The sequence below is a fragment of the Myzus persicae genome, unplaced genomic scaffold, assembly GCF_001856785.1.
Source record: "Myzus persicae strain clone G006 unplaced genomic scaffold, MPER_G0061.0, whole genome shotgun sequence".
NCBI classification, from domain to species: domain Eukaryota; kingdom Metazoa; phylum Arthropoda; class Insecta; order Hemiptera; family Aphididae; genus Myzus; species Myzus persicae.
In genome coordinates this window covers 128937-153107 of record NW_019103315.1, presented here as the reverse complement: position 1 = coordinate 153107, position 24171 = coordinate 128937, and the positions used below count along the sequence as shown (strand labels likewise).

The following is a 24171-nucleotide window of genomic DNA, read 5'->3' as shown; positions in this document are numbered from 1 at the left end:
CAAGGATGAACAGTTATTCATCATATTCAATGAAACGAAAATCCTAAAGACTTTCCACGTAGGTATTGAACCAATATTTGTATTTATTAAAATTAATGTTCTTTTCATGGCATACTTACTCTTTTAGCCACATACCTATTTCAAGGTTGGAAAATTATTTAAAATGTATATAACATTTTTTTCTAGCTTACAAACTGTATAGTTCAATATTAAATTGTATGTATAACCCGTCATCTGTACATAGTTTACAATACATAATATAATCTACACTTGCATTATATTTAAGTAATTTAATAAAAAAAAAAGAAAAATCTGGAAAGTTAAAGTTTAGAACAATACACTAAGAATCTAGTATAATTTATATATATATACATGTAAAAGAAACACGTAAATTAAATTAATTATTTATGGGACTTATATTTTCGTATAATAATAATTTAATGAAATATGTTATTTTGTTTTGTTGTGATGTAGTAGTGCGTGATAATAAAAATAAAATACATTTTAAAATTTTAAACTAAAACTTATAAATACAGTAAAAAATGAAGTTTATAAGCCTTCTTATGTTCTTATAACTTACGAGTATTTTATTCATTTATATTTTATTCAATTAAAATAAAACCAAACACGAATATACCTCTTATATAAATATATATAGAAAATAATACCACCAGACACCAATGAACAATATTTCTAATCAATATATCTCCTGGGAAAATCTCGAAAACCAAATATATGTATTTTACAAAAATTAAATAAAAATATTCAATATGATTTTTAAGTATAAAAGCTTACAACTAATATATATTCTTCGTACCTATAATAATATTACGAAATTGTATACAATTAAATTTAATGAAAAATAACATTGGTTAGGTACTATTATAAGTTATTATATAAGTTGTGTATTTTAAGATTACGAGAACTTTTGGCTTTGTACAATTAAATTATTGTACTACTATTTTTAACAATTTAGTGTAGTAGCCTTTGTTTTTGGTTTTGGACCTTAGTCAAAAAAAATCTACTTCCAAGACATGTTTTTTTTTAGTTTACCCCGAAAAACGCTATTTCAAAATCCACTGTTATAGTTTCTGGGAAAATGCTATATTAAAACTAACTTTTTTATTGTTAATAACACTTCAGTATATGAATTCTAAGGCAGCTTGTCCAAAGAACGCAAATAAGAGAAAAGTTGTTTCATTTTAGTTTCTGAGAAAGACGATAAATGTATTTGTTTTAGAATGATGTGTATTTTTTTTGGGCCTGTCACAGTTTTTTCGTACAGTAAAAATGTTAAATTCTTCAATTTTAAACTTTGCGGGTGGTATCTGTTAGAAAATTTAATGTAATTAGTGCTTTGGTTGGGGGATGCCGAAAGTAAACAATTCCAAGTACATTTCAAAATAACAGAGAAAAAAATAGTGGTATTATTGAGAATAAATAAGCAAAATTAACTTTTGTCAAAATCAATTCTGTTATTTAGTTGTAGCTCAATAATAAATAGTAAAGGATTTAAATTTTATATGAGCATGTAATAAATATGAACTAATATATTGGCTCTTTTTTTTTTTTTTTATAGGTATTTTTAATTTTCTGCTATAGTTGGTTTTCTTTTTTTATTTATATATGATGTAATTTTTTTCATTAAAAAACTGACAATTTAATAACAAGTTACTCATGAATTTTTCATATAACAATTAAAAATATCGAAAGTACAAAGTAGTCCAATATTTTATTGACGTTGAAAGTTTAAATGTTTACAAAATTCATCAAAATTACCAACTTTTGTAAATTATTTTGTAATATAAAATTGAAACCTAATGTTTGTATTTGAATATAATTTTCCTATTGTACACCAAAATGTATAGCAGCAACTCAAAGTAATCCACTGTTACTTAAACTATAATTTTTTTATACTCAATGATATTTTTGAAACATTGACACTCATTTTAAGTTATTTGTAAGCATTTGAAAATGTTGTTGTTGTTGTTTTTTTTTTTAATCTTGATAAAAATATTTAAAATACATAAGCTAAAATTATAACGTTATAACAATTTGAGGTTCAAATTTTAGTAAAAGTTGTATATATTTTCTCATACTTAAAAGAGTTTAGTATGGTTAGTTGTTATACCTATCTAAAATGTTGTATACAATTGATCACAATTATTAACATTCAATATTTTAACATCTAACATCGTCAAGAAAATACCTCTTAGAGCCAGAGGTCACCCAAATTAAAATGGAAGCAAACAGTGAAAACAGATATTAAGAAACGGGTAAAAGGAATACGACTGGAAGTTAGTGCAAATAAAGAACGATGCAGTGTGAAACTGGTTTAGCAACGGAGGCCTTAATAGGGCTGTATATGGTAAACAATAAGAATTATAAATTTAATAAACTTAAGTAGTTACTTTAGTTTGGTACTTACTGAATAAAAACAAATCGTAGGGAACATGTCTCATGGTAATATGAAATGTGATGTGTTACGAACATGGTTATTATAACATATATTTATACAACGTACCAAAGACCCATCCTCTTGTTAATGTATAATGTGTTTCTCATTTGACATTTGATTGATTCCACGTGCACGTGTTTGTGGAGATTGAATGACATATTTTGGTAATGCGGTTAAGAAAACATGAATACAAATATATTATGTATATCAACTTAACTCGCATGACGTGTTTGGGAAGTGTGGTGCCTTGCATTGTATAACAATATACATTTGTGTCCAAAGAGACACTGTAATGGCGATGTAAATCATTAAATATACAGAAACAGTATTTTTCTCTTTTCTTGGCAATTCCAAAAACGTGTGTTATAAATGTATCTATAGAGATTGCTCAAATATCAAAAACTTTTTTTTTTTTTGGTGAGTAACGAAGACAAGATATTTTCCCGTTGAAAAAACAAATAATAAAAATGAATGAAAATATGTTAACATTTAATTGTTTTGGATATGAAACCCTTGTGAACACAATAATGTATAGCTTATTTTAATTATTAAGTTTATAAACTTTTAAAACAACTATATTTAAGTTTATAGTAAACAAATAAGTTTTGTTTGTGTATTATCTGTTATAACTTATAAACGAAAATTTTACGATACATTAACATAATATTAAATTCTATAATAATAACTTTTAGATCATTTTTTCATTCTTATTTAATTTATTAATTATGAGTATCATTATACTTGGAACCATCATTTTTAAATGGTGTAGTAAGGAAGTTTAAATTGTTTGAAAGTTTTTAAAACAAAAATGGAAATTATATTATTCGAATTAAAATGTTTGCTCTAATAATCTCATACTCGAAATAATATTTAATACGTTTGATATAAATTAGAGAAAACAGATGGTTAACATTTTATGAACAACCAAATCAAGAAGTTCAAAAACTATTATTTAATTTTAATAACTTACAATTATAAGTATTGTAGTTAAAATTGACTTAAATTAGCATTTAATTTTCGTTGATTACACGGAAATATTAAATTATTAATCGTGATAGATTATTGATTATTTCAAAACAGTAGACATAAAATCTAAGTGTAAATATGATAAATAAGAATTTTTTTTAAAACGTTTTGCTTTGAAATAATAAATTAACATTATGTGATGTAAATAAGATGAAATAATGTTTTTGCAAAAATACAGTGTTGTTACCGATTAATTAAAAAACATTTTTTTTTTTGTTTTCAAGAACATCAAAACTGCGTGGGATAGCAAGTGATGAGAGGTTATAAAATATCATATTGTGTTATAATTACCAACAAGTATAAAAACAGACTTGTTAGCTATTTGTATTATTAAAAATGTATCAAGAAACAGGAAGGGAAGAGATATTTTTGTTAATGGACTAGTGTTTGAAATTCATTTGGAATAAAGTTTGGGAAAGGTCATTAACAGCCATAATCTGTAGATCTTCGTGTAATGTTATGTCAGTTAAATACCATGGCCCCCGGGGCACCAGTAATAACTTTCAGCAATTTATTTTTGAAAGCTTGGATTGGGTGAATGTTAGATGGTTTAGCAAAGTCCCGAAATTGTAGATTGTGTAACCAAACTGATTTGCACGGGAGTAGTTAAGTTCTGAAATTTCATTAAGATTTTAGTGGATAAAAATTATGCGACCTATATAGATAACTATTTTTTTTTTTTGGTTTAAACGGGAAGTGTTCAGGTTAACCGTTCATTCAGTGTTATTTCAAGATTATATTATATATAATTCCACTGCAAGGAGATTAAATATTACTTGAAATGATTAATCTTTGTTGATTTTTAATCATCAATATTTACTCCAGAATTTGATACGGTTGACATGTTCTTGCAGGAATTTAACTGATGTATTAGTTCCTTATTTGATAATAGTAAAGCTATGTTTTCAGTAAAGATAGCTAAGGTGGTGTAACTATAGATGTTGGCCGTAGTGCAATAAGCATTCAAAACATTATAAGTATGTATCGCTATGTTCCCTGAGTATGGCATTCATTCGAGAATTAGGTAGATACATGGGAAAAAGCATTTGTTTGTTATTGTTTTTAATTTGAGAATCATCCATTCACGTTCCCTACGGTATCAAAGGTTTGAAGTGGGTGATAAGTGCCTGTTAAACTAGGGAAATACCCGTACGATGGGATTCATTATACCGATGATACGGTTCTGAAACATAATCTACGCAGCTCATACTTCAAGTAAATTCAACGAAAGCGACCGGGAGGCCCTCCTTCCGAGAAGCAACGTGTCTGCAATGATTTTTCCCTCTTCGAGTGTAACTAAATCTCAGACTCAAACTAGAAGAAGGTGGGTGAAAACGGTCCAGGGGGCCATCAGGGAGGACTAGCCTCTGGGTGCCGCCGATCTGTTGTTTCGTCGATGTCCAACCGCGCGACTGACCGGTATCTATCGCTGTCACAAACGACGTCTTCCGAGTCGAAAAACTTCACAGACATCATTATATTAAAATAGATTGTAATGGCTTACATATATATACATATATATATATTATATCTATGTATATCGTGTTCAAATTGCATCTTCACCGTCTGACCAACACTGCCTGTCGTCGTGAAACAACAACCGTCGTTAAGTCATTTAATGAAACATCGCGGTGCTTCTTGAGGTACTGCGTGAGACGTAAGTACGTAACTTAGCGTTTGAGTTTTCTTGCTGACCAGAAATGACATTAATATAGTTCTAATAATATTCTAAAAAAATATGAAATGCGTAGCATCAATTGTAATTACACAGTTAACTGAAGATAAGTACTAATACTAATTTTCTTGATATGATCTCCAATATACAATATTTAAATTGAACAGATAATATGGCCACCGTGAATACCAGCCAAGTATAGATGCAGACAAGTATATTTATTAAACACGCTATTTTACCCGACGACGCTAGCAATCGAACATCTAGTTTTAATTATGTCAAACGCTTACACCTTATTATTAAATTCCTACCAAACATTTAAACGACTGTGCAAACAACGTGCTTTTAAAACACCACGTGGTGCCATTATTATTGTAGGTAAGTACAAAGTAGTTTATAAAATCTAATGAAGTTTCTGTTACGAAGCATCAACACGTAGTTCCCAATCACTTTTTACCGCAATTATTCTTCCGAGGAAACGCAAGCTGTGAGAGACGGTTCGTAAACTGAAACCGGAAGCAAAACGGACATTAGCTTCAAGTGATTCAATTAAATAATCTTTCGAAACTACCTTACATCTAACCGTGCATCTTTCACCACCGTCGTTATAAGCTCATAAATAATAATTACTAATAACATTTCTATGGGGCCATCGTAAGGAATTTAAACTTTATCGCTATACTAATAACTGTAATCAGTTTAATCTGATAATAATCTACATTAAAAACTATTTTCAAAGAAAATTATTGTTTCTGATTTAAATGCTACGAAAGAAAATATTTAACAATTTCAACTAAATATTAATTTGAACATATTACTATAAACTTATTTAGTTTTACTTGGGTAAATTGGTAAGCACAAATTAATATTATGTATAATTTAATTCAAACATTTTATATTACAGTTTTCAAGATGCCTAATTCAGAATATAACTTATAACTTTATTTATTCCATCGAGTTTTAATTTTATAATTCAGTTCTAAGAAGTTTCGGGATTTATTTTATATATCTATTGCAAGACAACTATATTACATTACGTACCAGAGTTTTTATAGAATATATGATGACACTCCGACGACTTTGTGTTATTAAATTAAATAGAAAACTTTATTCGTATATCAGAAACACAATTATTGTACTATCACTGAAATAAAAATAAATTACTTAAACCTTGAAAAATGTTTTAATATAAATTCCAAAGTATAAACAAAGTATTAATGGTACCTTCGAAGATTACCGAATTTTTAACGGTTGGTGATTGTGTCGATTTCTAAGGTTATTGATGAATTGATTTATTTTATTTATTGCCATCATTTAACTTACATCCTATCCAGCTAAACTATACAATTCTCAAACCTGAATCCCAACATACGCGTACAGTCTTGAATTATTATCAATCTGGATTATAGATGAACGTGAATAAGAAAAATACAACTGTACAATAAACAAATATTGGAAAAATTATAGTAATTATTATTATAACAACAATATAAAATTGTATTTTGTTCAATGGTATATATTAAGAGTTATTATAATAATTAATATAATATATTTTAACAATACAATTTACAACATTTTAAGATTATAAATGAGTATGAACCACAGATAACCAAATAATGTATTATCTATGTTATGAACACTAGCAAATGTATTGATTTTGATTTTCTACGAACGAGTAGTATATCTACAGTCTACTCCATTGAGGTCGTCAAGCCACTAAATTACTAATAATAAGCAACTGAAATTGAAGTCATATTTGCACAAAGCACTTACGCCTTATGTAAATGAAAATAATATGTAAATTTGTAATGAAAAAATGTCACGTCTTAACTCCTATAACCTTACACCCTCAAAATATTGCTTTGAGTAGTAAAATATATTCACGTCGTTAAAGCTACACACGTACCTATGTCTTGCAATTCTTTTGGGAACTAGATTTATTTTATTGATAAGGGTAAAAAAAAAATTAAAAATAGAACTTAAAAGGTTAGCGTCAGTGTAGTTGGTGTTTTAATTTCGATGTTTGATTTTGATTTTTTTATACCTTTGTATTAAAGGCATTAGGCACGTATCAACTACAACGCTTAACTTTGTCTATAATCATCTGCTTTTGAAATAGATTTTTAAGCTTACAAGAATTTGTTTTATAGAAATATACTAATAAGTTATAAATTATAATACATATAACATATAGGTTGATAATATTTACGTATTATAAAAATAATGTAAATAAAAAAATTTTAAATTTACTCTGGACACGTAATATATTTCTTAAACATACTTATGTACAATATTATACATTTTTTAAATTTATATTCCGAATAACATCAGTACTATATATATTATAATGTGAATATGCAGCTCAAATACAATATAAATTATTTTTATACCGTATACCATTTTATTAGGTTGAATAATATTAGATATTCTTATAATCTTATCCATGATGATTATTTTGCAATTATAATTATTTTATTTCCGTTTATCTAATCATTTACAATATATTATATATGTATAATATTATATGAATCACCATATAGTAGAATATTAGAATCTAGAAAAGTATATAATATTATACTTTTAGTAGTTGTACAGTAAATTGAGATAATAATATAATCGAGAAAATGTGAAGTAGCTACGTTTATATAGTATAGCTGTATTGTCTCAAAATCCACTTTTGAATTTAATTTTACATTTTATTAAGCACAGTGTTTAACTCTTAATACAAATCGAAATACAATAAGGCAGTAAAGATTTTTCAATGAAATTAAAAACGTAGTTTCTTCGATTAAACTTTTGTAAGTCATTTATCTATTGAAATGTAGTGTTTTTATAACATTTCGATTGATTGTACTATAACGTCTAAGACTATATTATGTTCTTATACGGTTATTTAAATGTTTCCGGATATTAGCCCTTAACAAAAATACAGTAGCTATTGAAACATATCATATTATTACAAGTTATTTTCGAAAACCTATATTTCAGTTTTCGATGGAGGGATACAGGTTTTCTGTACACTCATTTAATAAAAAATATATTATATTTTATGTAAAATTGAGTTGTTATGTATGTTAATAACGATTAACTGACATGCATGCGTACTCGTAAAGCGTATATGAAGTGATAATAAGTAGTCTAAACAATGAACATTTTAAATCAGAAAAAATTTATGATTAACCATATAAGTTACAGTTGCCTTCATTTAATTTTTTTTATATGATTTATACGAGTTATTATTATTTTGTATATAGCTTGAATTATACGTTTGTCCAAATATGACAGATTGGAAAAGTGTTATTAAATTAGTTTGCGATTAATAAAATAATTTATTGACTATAAATTGTTATTGAAATAGAATACACAGTTAATGTGGTCATTTTTTAGATTCAAGCCAAAACTGTTTGTCCCATTTTGTTTAGTACAAAATATAAATAAAGCCATTCTAGTATGAATTTAAATATAATATCTTTTCAAAATCTTCTTATTTTTATTCTCCAAGAATTTTTGACGCTATCACCAAATCATTCAACTTGTCTTGATCCTCTACTATCTCCTTTCAGTTTTGCTCTCCATGATCTGTCAAATCTTTTCCCACAACATCAATCCACCTCTTTCTAGGACAACTTCCGGGTATTTTTTTATTCAGGATTCCAAACCAGCACCAACCTGGTTTAGGACGAAATAAATATATTACATTTGTATAATACTGAAGTTTCGTCTATTTATTATCCGTGTTGCAAAATCTTCATTTTCTATTAGTCTATAACAACGTTTTTGATTACCTTCATATTTTTTTTATATTCCACCTGAACTTTGGGTCATATGAAATAATTGTTCTGTTTTTACATCGTCGCTATTGTATCGCTGTATTGTAAATCTTCATAAATTTAAATTATATCATATACATTTTATTCGTAAATGGTTTGTATAATTTCAAAACAATCACACAATATTACTTATCTGTTTTTATTTAACTGTTTCCCCAGAATCTGTAACTTTATAGTATGGCTCTTTCGTTATGAATATCACAAAATATTATTAAAATTTTAGACAAATTAAATAATATTTTTGAATTGTATTAAAATTGGTTCGATTTCAGAGTTTACTGTACATGATATGCTACCGATTTATATAAGGAATTTTATAAAATAATAATTTACTATATAGGTAGGCGAACTGGAAATATAATTTAAAGAGACTTAAGACTTTAAAAGTAGTATGATTCAGACCCAATTATTTAACAACTTACAGCAATTTTTGCACTGCGTTCCCCGCGACAAATCGGATTTATCCTGTCTTAAACTTCGTTAGATGTAAACTACACAATATATTTCTGATACAGTAATTAGGGTCATTTTGATCAAATATAAAATACAGGTCTGCAATCGGGTCCAATTATAGAACTATTTTATTGTAATAACTATCTTACGTGCGTGAAGTTGCCTCCCAGGAACCCAGGAACGAACACTTTAGAAAAATTGCTACTCATTTGCTAGAAATTGCTATGGAGTTTTTAAAAATTGCATGATTTTGGTTTCCCCGGAAAACAATTTTTTTTACTTGTGGAGGCCAACCTGACCTTAGCCCTCCCCCGCCCACTTTCATCCAGGAGCTTAGAATATAAATGGCCCATCTTTATTCACCTACGCATTCGAACCTGATATGTATATTCAACTAGGATTTTAAATTAAGAATATTTATTATTCAATTTAGATTTTTTTTTATTAATTTAAATTTTTTATTAACTATGGATTTTTGTTATTACATTGTTATTAATTTAAAATAATTAGGAATATTTTTAGATTTTAATATAAGTTAGATTTTTCATTAGTATTAAATTTTTAATATTTTAGGCTTTTTTTTAATAAAGACTATTTCTTATTCATTTTGATTTTTATTAATATCACATTTTTTATTAATTTAGGATTTTTATTTAGTCAAGAACATTTTTTATTCAAATTACATTTTGATTATTAAGATATAGATTTTTGCCCTCTACTCGACTTTTTAATGAAATAAGATTTTCCATTCATCGTCTTTTTTTATTCCAGTTGTATTGTTTTATGAAATATCGTATCATTTTTTTTCTGGAAAAACCAAAACCATGCAAATTCTAAAAACTTCACAGCAAATTCTAGCAAATAATTATCAATTTTTCTAACTGTCTGAACTGTCATCGCATATGCAATGTATCAAGATAATAGCTATTCATAGTATTGGCTGCACATTGATTAGTTAGTCAGAGCATCTTCCTTAATTTATACAAATTGAATAAGTGGATATTTTGATTATCATATATAGATACAGTTAGTCAGGCTGTCAATTTGAGGAACCTTATTTTTAATTGGAATACGTTCGTACTTTTTAACGGGCAACTTGAAAATATATATACTCATTAAAAATTGTTTTAACAATTCATCAATTAAACAAAAAAAGAAAATAATGAAACATGACATATCAATACATAAATATTTAGTTATAATTTATATTTGAATAATTGGTTGTACTTAAATAGCCAATTTAAAGTATGAATATAACAACAGTACTGTAATTGATTTAACAAATCTGATAAATTAATATTTTATGAAATTAACCAATTAATCTTGGGAAACAGTCGGTGGTCCTAACCAGTTGGTGGACTTTTTAAACATTTAAAATAAAAACATTTCAAGATAACGTATTTTCATTCTGTTTTGTGTAAATATTTCTTTTATGAAATTGTTTAAAATATATAACTTTGAAAATTATTTAAGTTATTTTAATTTTTCAAACTGTATATTATATTATAACGATACAACATCAAAACAATGGTTTTCTTTTAAGTGATAGTAATTGACTGATTGAAACATACGTGTTAAATAAATCGTCACGTCATAATATGCCCATAGAGATGATATAATATTGATTACAGTTATATGTCGCTTTATTTTGCTATAACCTCATTTATTATTTATTTAAACCACTTTTGAATAACACTTAACACGCTGTGACTTTCTACAAACGTTCTCAATAAAGATTAGTATGAATTACATTGAACTATAAATCATTTCAAAAAATTAAGCACTGTATTGTTGCTTCACTATATCACTTGAATGAAAATGATAGTTCTACACATATTGAAGTACTGAATCCAATGTCAGGTTGCTGCATGAAGAATGGAGCATTCAGTCCTCACTTTAAGTGCTCAAGCTGCATTTAACACGCCAACCGCTACTCATGAACGTTTTATTTGTCGTTAGGATCCTATTTTGCCACGAATTTGCAACTCACTCGGCCACCACGATATAAGAAGTTTCACTTCAAAAACTTAATAAATTTTTGATCGTTGGGGTATTCACTCAATCATTAGTATTAAAGTTTTTATACGAGTCATATATTTTATCTTTTCAGGTCGTCAACTTTATAATTTGTATAATTGGTGACGGCATTAATTAGAAAGTTGTTCTTTTGTATTTGGATTCACTCTTTGAGTTTACGTTTTATTCCATTAAAATCAATCAAATCATGATATAACTATATTTTATGACGTAAATTATAGATACTGGTGCGGTCTACATTTTGTTCGTTATTCCGAGACCACGTAGCTCAGTTCCTGTCGAAAATCATAAAAGTTATATCTACCCACGATATTTTGGGTAGAAACTTGTAGTGTTTGTTTGCCTCACTGTAGATTATAATCAACCGTGATGTGCATTATTTGTATTAGCGCAAACCACGTGCAGTGGTTAAGGGAGGATTTTTTTTCAATTAAACGTACAAGACGGACACAGTAATAGTCTTTCCATGTAATACCGTCGCCGGGCCTTGTTATTTTCCGATCTGCCAAGTTCAGTACCGGGATTATCGTTCCGAATAAATAAATAATGACTGTAAACTCTTAAGCCGGGTTTCCATCGTACCATGCCGTATGAAGTCGAATAATAAATTGAACTAGTAGGTGACGTGTCACCAACATTATGTTACCTGCATAATAATATTAACGAAATATGACAAATATGCGCTGGACACGACACGGTACAATGGACACCCTGTCGTAATTAGTGTTAATAAACAGATAATATAAAATTAACTTACAGCGTAGCACGTGTCAATTCCAGAAAAATGTATGAATCATAAATATATTTTTGGATTTTAAACGTTATTTGAAAAATATATAGAGTAGAGTGTTATGCAATATGTTACATTTTAACTTAATTACAAAAACGTGATAAAAAAATGAAGTCAGTCAAATAAAACATAATTTGTATTGTATTCAATTGCTTGTATTTATTTGCTCATTCATTTTTTATATCAATTACACTTATCAAAGGTTGCTGAGGACTGAGGAGAAAATTATGAGATAATATAATTATAATTATATATAATTCATTATAGTCATATTTGTAATATTACGAGTGAATATTTCTTTAACCTAACTAAAAGAATTATTAATAACGGATTGATCAAACTCTTTTTGTTCCAACTCATTGTGTTTCCGTTCTCCGAATTCTCCATGGTAGTATAATATTAGACTTCATAATTTCTGAAATATATCTACTTTTAAGGAAATAATTTAAGAAAATATTATTTTCTTTCTTTTATTTGTTAATAAATTGTATACACTTGGTAAAAAATATGCTCAGTAAGTATAATAAGTATAACCATGACAACGAAAAATCGGGCCGTAACCACATCTTGAAGCATTCAGTCCATTAACGATTTTATGTTAATAATATATTATTATATTTACTATATTAATATGGGATCGTTAAAATCTAGAAACGTTTAGTAATCGATAGACTAACATGCGCTACAGACAGATCTAAGAAGAAAAAAGTATAGCTTTCCAGCCATCGTTTTCACCGAGACGACATAGACTCAAACTAACGCACGAAACGGTCAAAACCGATAAATTCGCCATCCGGGTGCAGTTATCCATCGTCCAACAGCCATCCACGCAATATGTATATATATACGTAGTATTTGATTTTGACCAACCGAACCCGGCCGATATTGACATCGTGTTTATACGACACACACACACACACACACACACACACACACACACATTTATATATATTTATACCATACGCTCGGTACCGAAGAGTGGGTGTACTGCCTACGACTCGTATAAAATATACATAACGTACTATACAAGAACGGACCAGCGAGTTTTCCGGTTGCTATCTAAGTTGGTCGCTGGAAAAACGAGAAATGATTGTACGGACAATCACCCTGTATGCTATTGTTGTATTTAACACGTGTGTGGCGGTGAGCCGCTAATTTCACGTGGCAATGTATAATATTATATGGAGAAGACCTTGCGGCACGTTGTTTGTTGTTCGGCACAGACTCCGCACCACCCATCCTTCAACCCCTTCGATCCCACCGCCAAGCCTCCCCGAGGGACAGACGCCCTGGCGAGTCGGACCTTTTAGCGTGGCGTACGTTTTTATTATTACGATTGTAATACTACGTGCGGCAAGTTGGTTGTGAAATAGTACGCATTCGTTTATACTTGCGAAGGCCACCGCGTTCGACCACAAATTCATATTGGACCGCCAACTGCTACAGTATATAATATAGGTAATATTACTATATTGTCGGATGATATATTTTTAGCCAACCTTACACGACGATAAATCTCATATGTAATAAAAACTATCGGCATTAAAATAATACGATTTGACGTCATCAGTGATTGGCACGAAAAATTTCAAAACAAAACTAAATTAAGAGAGCTATGTAGGTACCGTCCCGTGGTCTTTCTCACTGAGAATATCCAATAAAAACAGAAAAAAATGACAGTCGACAGCCGGCTGGCTCTGAGTCAGTCATAATACTATATGAGTTGTAGAAGTGTACAACATCTCTTCAAAAAAAGGGAGGAGAACAAACAGTATTCCTGTCAGTTGTGGTATATTCTCTTACTACATGGTAAAATACATTCTAAAAGAAATCCATACTCACGAGAAGGAAATGAAAATTTCCAATATTTTATACGAATTCCTCAAACCGTATAAGTTTTGTATTCAGTTATTCAGTAATTATTTTACTCAAAATAACCAACTTGCTCAAATGAATGTTCTTTATTATGTGCAATCGTGCAATATATATATATTATGTAAAAATTAATTTTAATTTAAATAATGAATAATATTTATCTATTGTAATCTGAAAACACAATGGCTGTAGTTACAGAGGATTGCAAGTAATACAAAAAAATATAAAATGTATAAGTACTCAGGTCACGAAAATATAACGTCACGATTAAATCACTGACACAAAAGAGATTAAAGCTTGTTCACACTTTTATATGTTCTCAAAGATCTCATATAGATGATAATATGTTAAAATATTAGGTGAAAAAAGTGTATACTATTTAATCAAACAGATAAAAAATATTTTATTTTGTTATATTAATTTCATATTTTTTGTTTGCTTAAAATAATATAATACATTATATTATTATGTTCCATTAAGTAGGTTTTGCAACAATGATTAAGACTTAGTAAAACTAATTGTTTTTTTTTAAGTCCTGAATTTACAATTATTGCCCATCGCTTTGAAAAATTACATTTTTTCAGGGACATAATATTGCGTATTATATGTTATTATGTTCTCGTGGGTTCGATGGAACAACAATTATAACATTCATTTTCACGAGAATGAAACTAAACAACACAATAACATATTATATTATTACAAAACAAATTTGGACATAATACTTTAACTATTTTGGAATATGTCACGAGTTATGTTGCTTTTTTGACTGCATAATGGAAACAATTGTATGAACCGTTCAACAACACGTACGTTCGATTTGTTTTTTTCTGTGAAATGTCACAAAACGTTTACTTTGTCACATTTATAATTTATTCCGGTGTAATAACATTGTAAAATTCCCCCAATTCCACTGGTACGGTTCGCGATGTCATTAAAGTTTTCGATGCAAACACGGATTCGGCATTTTCGTCGCCACGTGCCGAGTCGGTCTCACCGCCAATAGAGAATCGAACAGCCGCGCACGCTGGCTATAGTGCGGTCGTTAGCCCGAGCGAAGGCGCGCTCGAGACGCGTAAAATGCATCCGCCGACGAGTTATTATTATTATTATTATTATTATTAACGTTATTATATTATTATTATAATGCATTATATTATAATACAGTCCACGAGCCGTTCACGTGTATACTGTTAAGCTGCAGTCGTAGTGTGCCGTAAAACATTTTGGCGATCCATAATAATATTAATATAAAGGGCGCACGGTGCACCGCTACCGCCGACGACTTTGCCACCACCGCCACCGGCGCGCGTTAAACTTTCCAAAGTCGTAACTACCGTTATTATTGTTCGCGGTCGTATTTGGTATACGGTCGGTCACACTATCGGGTGGCTGTGAGTATAATATTATATATCACGATATTACGTATACATAATATTTAATATATAGGTACATATAGTTACACGTATTGGGGGCTCCGTGTAAAGGTATTATGCGCATCGGTCGATCACGTATCGCGGCCACCGCGAGCGTGCATATTAGACTACGACAATCGTGCTAGCTCCCGCAGCGAAAGTGTGACCTTGTTTCCCGCACTATGTACATCGAACGTACGGCGATATATTTCGTTTTTATCAAGACGTAAAACAATTTAAACTTTATGGTAAATAGACGTTGACAAAATATATGAAAAACGTCGAAACCCCTCGTTCGGAGAGAAAAAATAAACCAGTACGTATAAAGGTTTAAATTTGCTTTTTTTTTATCGAACGATATGCTTTTGAAAAGTGAATACACTCATAATCCGTTTATATATTATATATTATATATAGAGCGTGATCGAATATCACCGAACATAATAATAATATATCGTGCGATATAATATCACTATATAATATATATATATTATAATCCAACTATCTGTATTATAGTGTTATGAGAAACGATTCGCGATTACGTAAAGCGAATAAATTTCCAAAAAATGAAAACAAAAATTGTACAGTAACTACCTTCTATGTGGTTATCTAATAAAAAATTGTAAATAATAAATATGATGAAGATTGAATCAACATATTAAAATATAATTTTCAGAATTTGACTGTTGTGAAAGTTTTTTTAAAAATTTATATGAAATATGTCTTTGTAAAATAATAGCAAATGTACCGTTAATAAAACGAAGAACCATTAAAAAATAAATATTTATATATGATATTAGTAAAATAGAGTACCTAATCATATTATTATCAAAGAAAATAATAAAAAGCTATGCTTCCACGGCACTTCTGTAGTCATATTGCATAATCAATGCGCCGTGTTACATTATATATTACAAAGTTTACTCTTCAATCAAAAAATAAAAATAAATAAAGATTTTTACAGTTTGAAGCTAAATTTTAGTCTCTAAGTATTTTCATTTCTAGTTAATATATACCAAATATTAGAATGTTTCCTAATATCCCTTAACTTGTGGACAAAACTGCAGTTGCTTACGACAATGTGTTCATTTTTTACATTAAAGTGTAATATCGGTGTCGTGTTAATAATAGAAAAAAAAGTCCAAATAGAAATACAATAAATAATTAAGTGTCTAAATATAAATCTATATTATATCGGTAATTACATTAAAAACTAATGAATAAAATAATAATAACCTTTTTTTTTTTAAATCAACCAGGTTCAATAAAAGTTAAAACATTTAACAAAGTATATAATATATTTGTACACGCATTTATTGTATTTTATTAAAGCGTATTCGACTTTTTGTTTTGTTATTATTTAACTTGATCGATTAATTAGAAATAGGTACAACAACTTTATTCGGTGTTATGCACATGGCATGACGAATTATTCATTTTAACTTCCCACAATATTATTCATATTTTTTGATGTATAAACTGTTATTGTAATCAAAACATTTAAGTATACTGGAATGTATTATTATTTAAAGTAAAATATCTTTTATAAAAGAAATAGAAAAATAAAGTGTCATTTTATCTGGAATACCTACTCAGTATTAAAATATATTTTATAGGTAGTCAAATATTAAAATAAAAATAAAATAAAGAAAAATGTTATAATATGGAGTTCAGATTTATCCCACAACTGCTCCAATAATATACAATATTATATTTCTATACTTAATATACTAAACATATTTTACTCACCATGTTTCGTTATTCAAATATCATCAACGCATTTCTCGAATCTGCAACAAAATATTATACATTTCAATCAATATTGTAATTTTTTTTGTATATTTTTATGTTTGTATAAAAAGGTGATTATATATTGAAATGTTTTTCTTTCTTTGAATAGAGTTCATTTTTCATTTTTTTTCTACTAAAGTTGAAAGTGCGTAGAAAACGCGTCAGTGTCGTCCGTGTTATATATCATTAAATTTTTTTTTTGTTCTTTGTCTTTATAATACATTTGAATGTGCAATTTAAAATAATTCCGTCGAGGAAACGGCGTGAAATAATGTAAATACCGTTTGCAATGGATACGAGGTGCTTTAGAAATGCAACATCCAGCCAATTGTAATAAATTACTATAGTGTCCGTATGAAAATAAAATTAAAATTTTACTTCACCTGGCTGATTTATGTCGGACAGTTGTCAGTCATGACAAGGCTCGCAACATTTTTTCTCCTTTAATTTTTTGCTCAACATGATTTTGCTTATACTTTACGATGGGGTGGATGAACAGGTAGGAATATAAAATAGGTGGGAATTGGACATTGTCTAATGTGACAGGTGTAGTTTTGGGTTATAAGAATTCAAACCAGAAAGAACGATTCCGATTCACCGATGGTCTCTCTGTCGTTATAACCGACCGGCCCCTCACCGCGATACATAATTCATTGGTACGATCCACCGGAAGTGTCAGGAAGGGTATGGACGTGTTGGCATAAATTTTTCCGGCTGTCAAACAGTCTGTGTCTATAATACCTACTACGGCGGATGTCCGGCTCGGTTGCCATGTTTTTTTGAAACTTTGAATATATACCGGACGATCCTAACTGTTTTCCATTTATTTTGTAGTGTTATAAGAATTTTATTTTATGATTGTTTTTGAACCATTTTTTGACGCAACGACTTCCGACATAAGGTACTCTAAATCCATACTTCTTCAGACTTAACAAACCATTTTTTTATGAGATAGTGGAAAATTGATGGACGAATCGTTATTAAGCGAATACCGACTACCACAGACTGAAGTGTTTTTGGTGTAAACAAGATAAAAACACGTTCGTTTTATATTATTAATTTATCATAATATTTAAAATCAATCTAGTTAAAATCATTATACTATGCCTTAGATGCAGTGCGTTGCTTTTGCCTTCGAAGGAAAAATAATAATAATAAAATACCAACTGTTATCATTTGTGAATGTAGTTTCTTCATAACATTTATTTTAATATTATATTATGATTTTATTTAAAGTTCTATTTACTCTTTTTTTTTTTTGACTACCAAATCATACGGTTTATTCTACACATTTAAAACATACAATATAGGATAGTTTAGAAAGAATTTAAGTATAATTATTTATTGTTTAATCACACAAGAAAAGTCAGATTTAATTTTTGTATAATCTTATGAACTTAAAACCTATCTATAGATGTTTTACTAATAAACTAAATTTACATTGTGTATCTTTTTCATATAAAACATGGGTCGACTCTCCAAATTTAATTAAACAGCAAGTCAATAATTTCATAGCTCACCAAAAAAGTTAAGCATTTCGATTCACATGATTTATAATAATTTACATTATGCGAACGAATTAATTGTTCATAACTTAAATAATGCAATGTATAATTTTTTATTGTAATATATTATTTAAAACAATTATTCTAAAACATGAACTCTAGTGCGATAAATATTGAATGGCATTTTTACACATTGACAGTATATTCTGAAATCGTATATAACTTAACCCAACTTTTAAAGTTTTTGTATTATTGGCCATACACGTCATATACTGAATCTATAGCTCTTACGTAACTTGATAAAGAATAAAAAGTTTGTAGGTTTAAGTGTAATTGTACGTCTTCAGGTTGAAAAACGAAAAATCAGCACCAAATCTTTTTAAATGAGTGTGCATTTCAAAAAAATGTAAAACAATTTTTCTAAACTGACATTTCTGTAATACACTTAAAACTTTCTTCTGAACATCATTCTGTTGTACAATTTTGATTTTTCCAATGAAAAAGTCACCATTTATATATTTCACCTTTGCCGTCAAAATTACATTTTAGATACAATAAAATAAGTATTACATATTGGTGGCAACAATGAAAGAGGTATACAAAGGACATAATTTTTTTTCTTAAAAAATTTACCATTGTTAAAAATGTCGTTGAAAACTTTTCGAGTCACTCAATGTACAACCAATATTAGATTAAATGTAGTAAACATAAACATTTATTTCAGTAAATCGTTCATTCTAGTCCTTTCATGTCACAATGTTTGTGACTATTAATAATTATTATCAAAACTATTGTAAACTCTAAAAACAATGTAATTTATTAACAATACTATGCAATTTGATGTAATCGAAGCAATAATTATTAGTTACTACATTTAATTTGAGCTTATTAAAAATCAATCGACGCTATTGTAGGCATAACTATTATCAATAACTATATAGTTGCCCGGGGTAAAATAATAATCAAATGTTTCTAAATCTTATGGATATAATAATATCATTATCCATTAATACATAGAGACACGTGATTGTCACGTTTTGCAAAAGTTCTTAAACGAAATTTTCCGTAATAATTTAAAGTCGAGCATAATCTGAAGTTCTTGTCAGAAACTAATAATATTATTTGAGATATTACGAAACAGAACGATTAAATAAACGACGTAACCGATTTCAATCATCTGACCACATCGTCATCAGCCTCTGGCTGTCACACGCCTTAATGATGTACAGGAAAATATATCCGACAGATTGTCATAACCACCCTCTAATAAAGTTTTTTGCACATTTATTATTAAAACATAAACAGTTTATTTTGGCTATAACTTATTATTATTATGATGCACCTGACAACTTTGTCGAATATAATATAGGAGTTGATTTTAAATGCGAGATTAACACTGAATTTATATAATATGATCAAAAGCACTAGGTTTTTTTTTTTAAGACAGAAGAATACTTAGATACATGATATCAAACACATTTTTCTGAGTAAAAAATACACCAAAAATACTTTTGATTAAATATAATAACATATAAGACTATGAAGTGAATAATATTTATGTAGTATAATTTATTATTACCCATGTTACAATACGTGTTACTTTATAAACATTTTAACATTAAACTTCATAGTATATACCTACCTATAATATATGTAATATGTATATTATATAAATAAAATAAAGAAATTAATAGATATATTATATTATACTGAATAGTGTGTTAATTTTTTACTAAATATATTATAATTAGTCTCAAAGTATTAACTTTAATCAAAAATCTTTTATTTTGTTTTTTTTAAGAGTACCAACCATCGGTTGGAGTTATCAGCACAGTACCTGCTTGTGTGGCTATGGTATTACGTGATTTTGGCAGCGTTAAATACATGCTTCATATGTACTAAGGAAACCTTTAAATCTAACTGTAAGCGAGTATATTCAACTATTTGAAATGACCACAACAATAATATTGTATATATATACATAAACATACATTTTATATATATTATATTCATTCCTGTTTTTGACAGTATATTTTTTTCTAAATCGCTTCTACAAACCGATTTAAACTGCTTTAACAGGCTATAACGAAGGATATGGCAGATCTCAGTTTCTGTTTTGTATCTAGACTCGGTACACTGTAGTTATGACATGTATATAATTTTGTCTTTCGACGTAGTGAATTATTACCGATTTACTATGAACACAGAAATTTATGGATTTCGGAAACGTAATGGCAATTCGGATAGGGAGAAGCATATATCGCTCATATGTAAATTTTAGGAAATACGGGTTCCTGTACAGTTATACTGTATTTAGCTCATTGAGCGATACAATAACGTATGTATCCTTTAGGATTTCTAAATATTAGAAAGAGAATCGAAATCTATCATAGTCAAGTGTAAAAATATAAAACTTGACTACGCGTACTCGTAGCTGCATGTGCCAATATACTTCAAAGTGTATGATAAGACCCTATAGAAAGAGAGGACAATGTTGAATGTTTAATATAATGTTGTGATAGTTTTCATATACATACATATTTAGCATACACAAAGGTAGAAAACAAATCTGAGGCTTATATGAAGTCCCTTTCTGGATATTATTTATCAAGTCAACTTTTAAACGTCAAAATAGAGTACTCCAATCATCATGTATATCTCTATTCTCTGTACATTTTTTATTATATTACGTGATATAAAAGCGGTAATTACTTTTACATGTACTTTTATTATTTAACTTAGATTGTTTAGTTTCAATATCAAGATTTCGAAAATGTAGGAGAGCAGAATAATTTATTATATAGAAGTAGCACAAACTGTCTCGAATAAAACCGTTTTTCAATATCATCCAAAACTTTTCTACACAAAACAATTGAGTATATTTTCTCATGACGCCACTACAAAAACTAACTAGTATGAAATGCGCTTAATGCAAACCCAAATAAATAGTCCTCTATAGTAGTATTTTAAAATACCTATTTTTTTCCTATAGATTTTCCTTCATTATTTTTTAGTAGAATTTCGTCTTTAATGTTTTACTTGCTGTCCGAGAGATTTATTTTAAGTGGATTTTTTTTTTAATACCTATCTTGAAAATGTACTGACTCGAGCAAACATATTTATATAAGGGTGAACAAACTATAGGTAATTATAAAATAATTTTAAAAAAGTATCTTTAGAAAAGTTCTAAAGAAACTATATTTTCACTTTTGCAACTAAATAAAGTTACATATATCTCAAAAAGTAAAATACATATTATATAGCTTACAGTTTTGACAAAACTTGTTGTAAAATATTTAAAATATACATAATAACTGCATGCTATATACAGACATAATAATGTATTATTATTTTAACAAGAAGCATTTCAGTGAATGGGATTTTAGAAAAAATAAGAACTTGTTTATTTTACCAACAACTTTTGTTTATTTTTAAATAAAAACTCTTGCGTTTGATTTCGTAAAATTTAATTTTTTCTAAATAGTTGCAATATAGAAAAATGCATATTATAAGTCGTTGATAGTGAACTGAAATATAATTACCGTATGCGTGATCCATGTAAAGGTTGTTTTCACTTAAATGAGTTTCAATTTCGAACGTATATTTGGTTTTACTGGCTTATTTCAAAATATCACATAAAAAACATGTTTAGTGATCCTCCTAGGTGATCAAATTACTATTGATCTTAAAAACATCCCTTGAAAAATGCTATAACAGCAATTTGTACCTATTACCGATGACTAACTCTCACTCTCGGTGTGTAATGACACCATACACATTTTAAATTATCGTCTTACTCGTATTAAACTAATTTAATATTGTAAAAACTAAATAAAAATTAAAAAATCCCACAGACAGTAGACGATGTTTAATAATACAATTGTTGTTAACCTAATTTTATAATATTCTTTCTAAATAAATATGACCTTTCCTTTGCGCGCGATATAATATCATGTTCCTACAAAATGGCAACTCGGAAGCTTTCGCTGTTACGTAAATTTGTTTTTTAATTAATTTTAAAAATTGCGTGAAAATACAAACTTCATTGTGTTGACAAAATATTATAATATCATTGTATTACCGCGGTTTAATATTCACTGAGACGTTCCTCGATTGTTCCGTAGCAACTATATAATATATACAATCGTGTGTGAGCACTTAAAATGAACACGTATATAATGTATAATTGAATATATAATATATTATGTATTTACTATCTGACTGGTATAAATGCATTTTGATAATATTCGGTCTGCGTGCATATAATATACAAATTGCACAAAGAATAAACACTATTATGTTATTTTCATTACCGAGTAAGACAATGGCGGAAAAAACCTTAGATTGGTATTTTGTATGTTTTAATTAATTATAAAAATTTAGTTTTGTTGACAGTGTATTAGAATATCATCGCATAGCATTGATTTAATATTCACTGAAATGTTACTTGATCGTTTAGTAGCAACTACCTACATACATACAGGACTAATTATAGGTACTATCATGTATGAGCAAATAAAATAAAAACTTATAATGTATAATATAATATTATGTAGCAGTTACTCTAGGACTGGTATTAATGCATTTTGAAACTTGTTCGGTCTGCGTGCGTGTAATATACGATTTGCGCGGAGAAAAAACACTATATTATGTTATTTTCTTTATGTAGTAAGACAATGGTGGAAACAAAAAACCTTAAATCGGCAAACGCGTGTGTCATGACTCATGGACAGCAAATCACGGTGAATTAAACGTCGGCCCACGGACACGCATGTTCCTTGTAAGATGTGCAAAGGATGTAGTTGGTTAGAGGGACCCAGCTCGAAAGGTTTTTAAACATTTGTTGCGCTCGCAAACGAAATGGCTTCTGAACACGACATTGTACAAAATCAACCGTATTATTATTGTGGATAATATAATACGTACAATTTTCGTTCACTACGAATTGTGTGCTCATTTTACAGGAACGAAGTTCTTCTCAGTCATCCAATTGGTATTTTACGTCATAATAAGTTTACCTACCGAATGACAAATTAAAGAATAAAAATAAATAAATTTCTTAACTTATAATATAAAGTATATTTTAAATATTAATTTGATATAAAGTGACTTACCCGTTTTGTTGTTAAACAAAATAATATAAAAACAATTAGTTAAAATACCAAAATATACAGCAGTGTTATTAATAACGTATATTATTGTGTGATAGATGGACGGTGAACTCCTATTCTCTTTTTTCCCAACTATTTTGCTCTCTTCCTATGCCTCTCTTTTAGTTAGTATTCACGTCGCGACTTCCGCGGAAGTGGCGTAGTT

General features: G+C 28.5%; 1 protein-coding gene across 3 annotated transcripts in view; it reads right to left on the bottom strand.

Moving 5' to 3' along the window:
- Positions 1-24171, bottom strand: part of LOC111034234 — a 289529-nt gene that overhangs the window by 161445 nt on the left and 103913 nt on the right. For all 3 annotated transcript variants that reach the window (XM_022315353.1, XM_022315352.1, XM_022315354.1), the window contains exon 3: positions 17309-17349. The gene's annotated coding sequence lies outside the window, so the exon portion shown is untranslated. The remainder of the gene's footprint in view (positions 1-17308; positions 17350-24171) is intronic.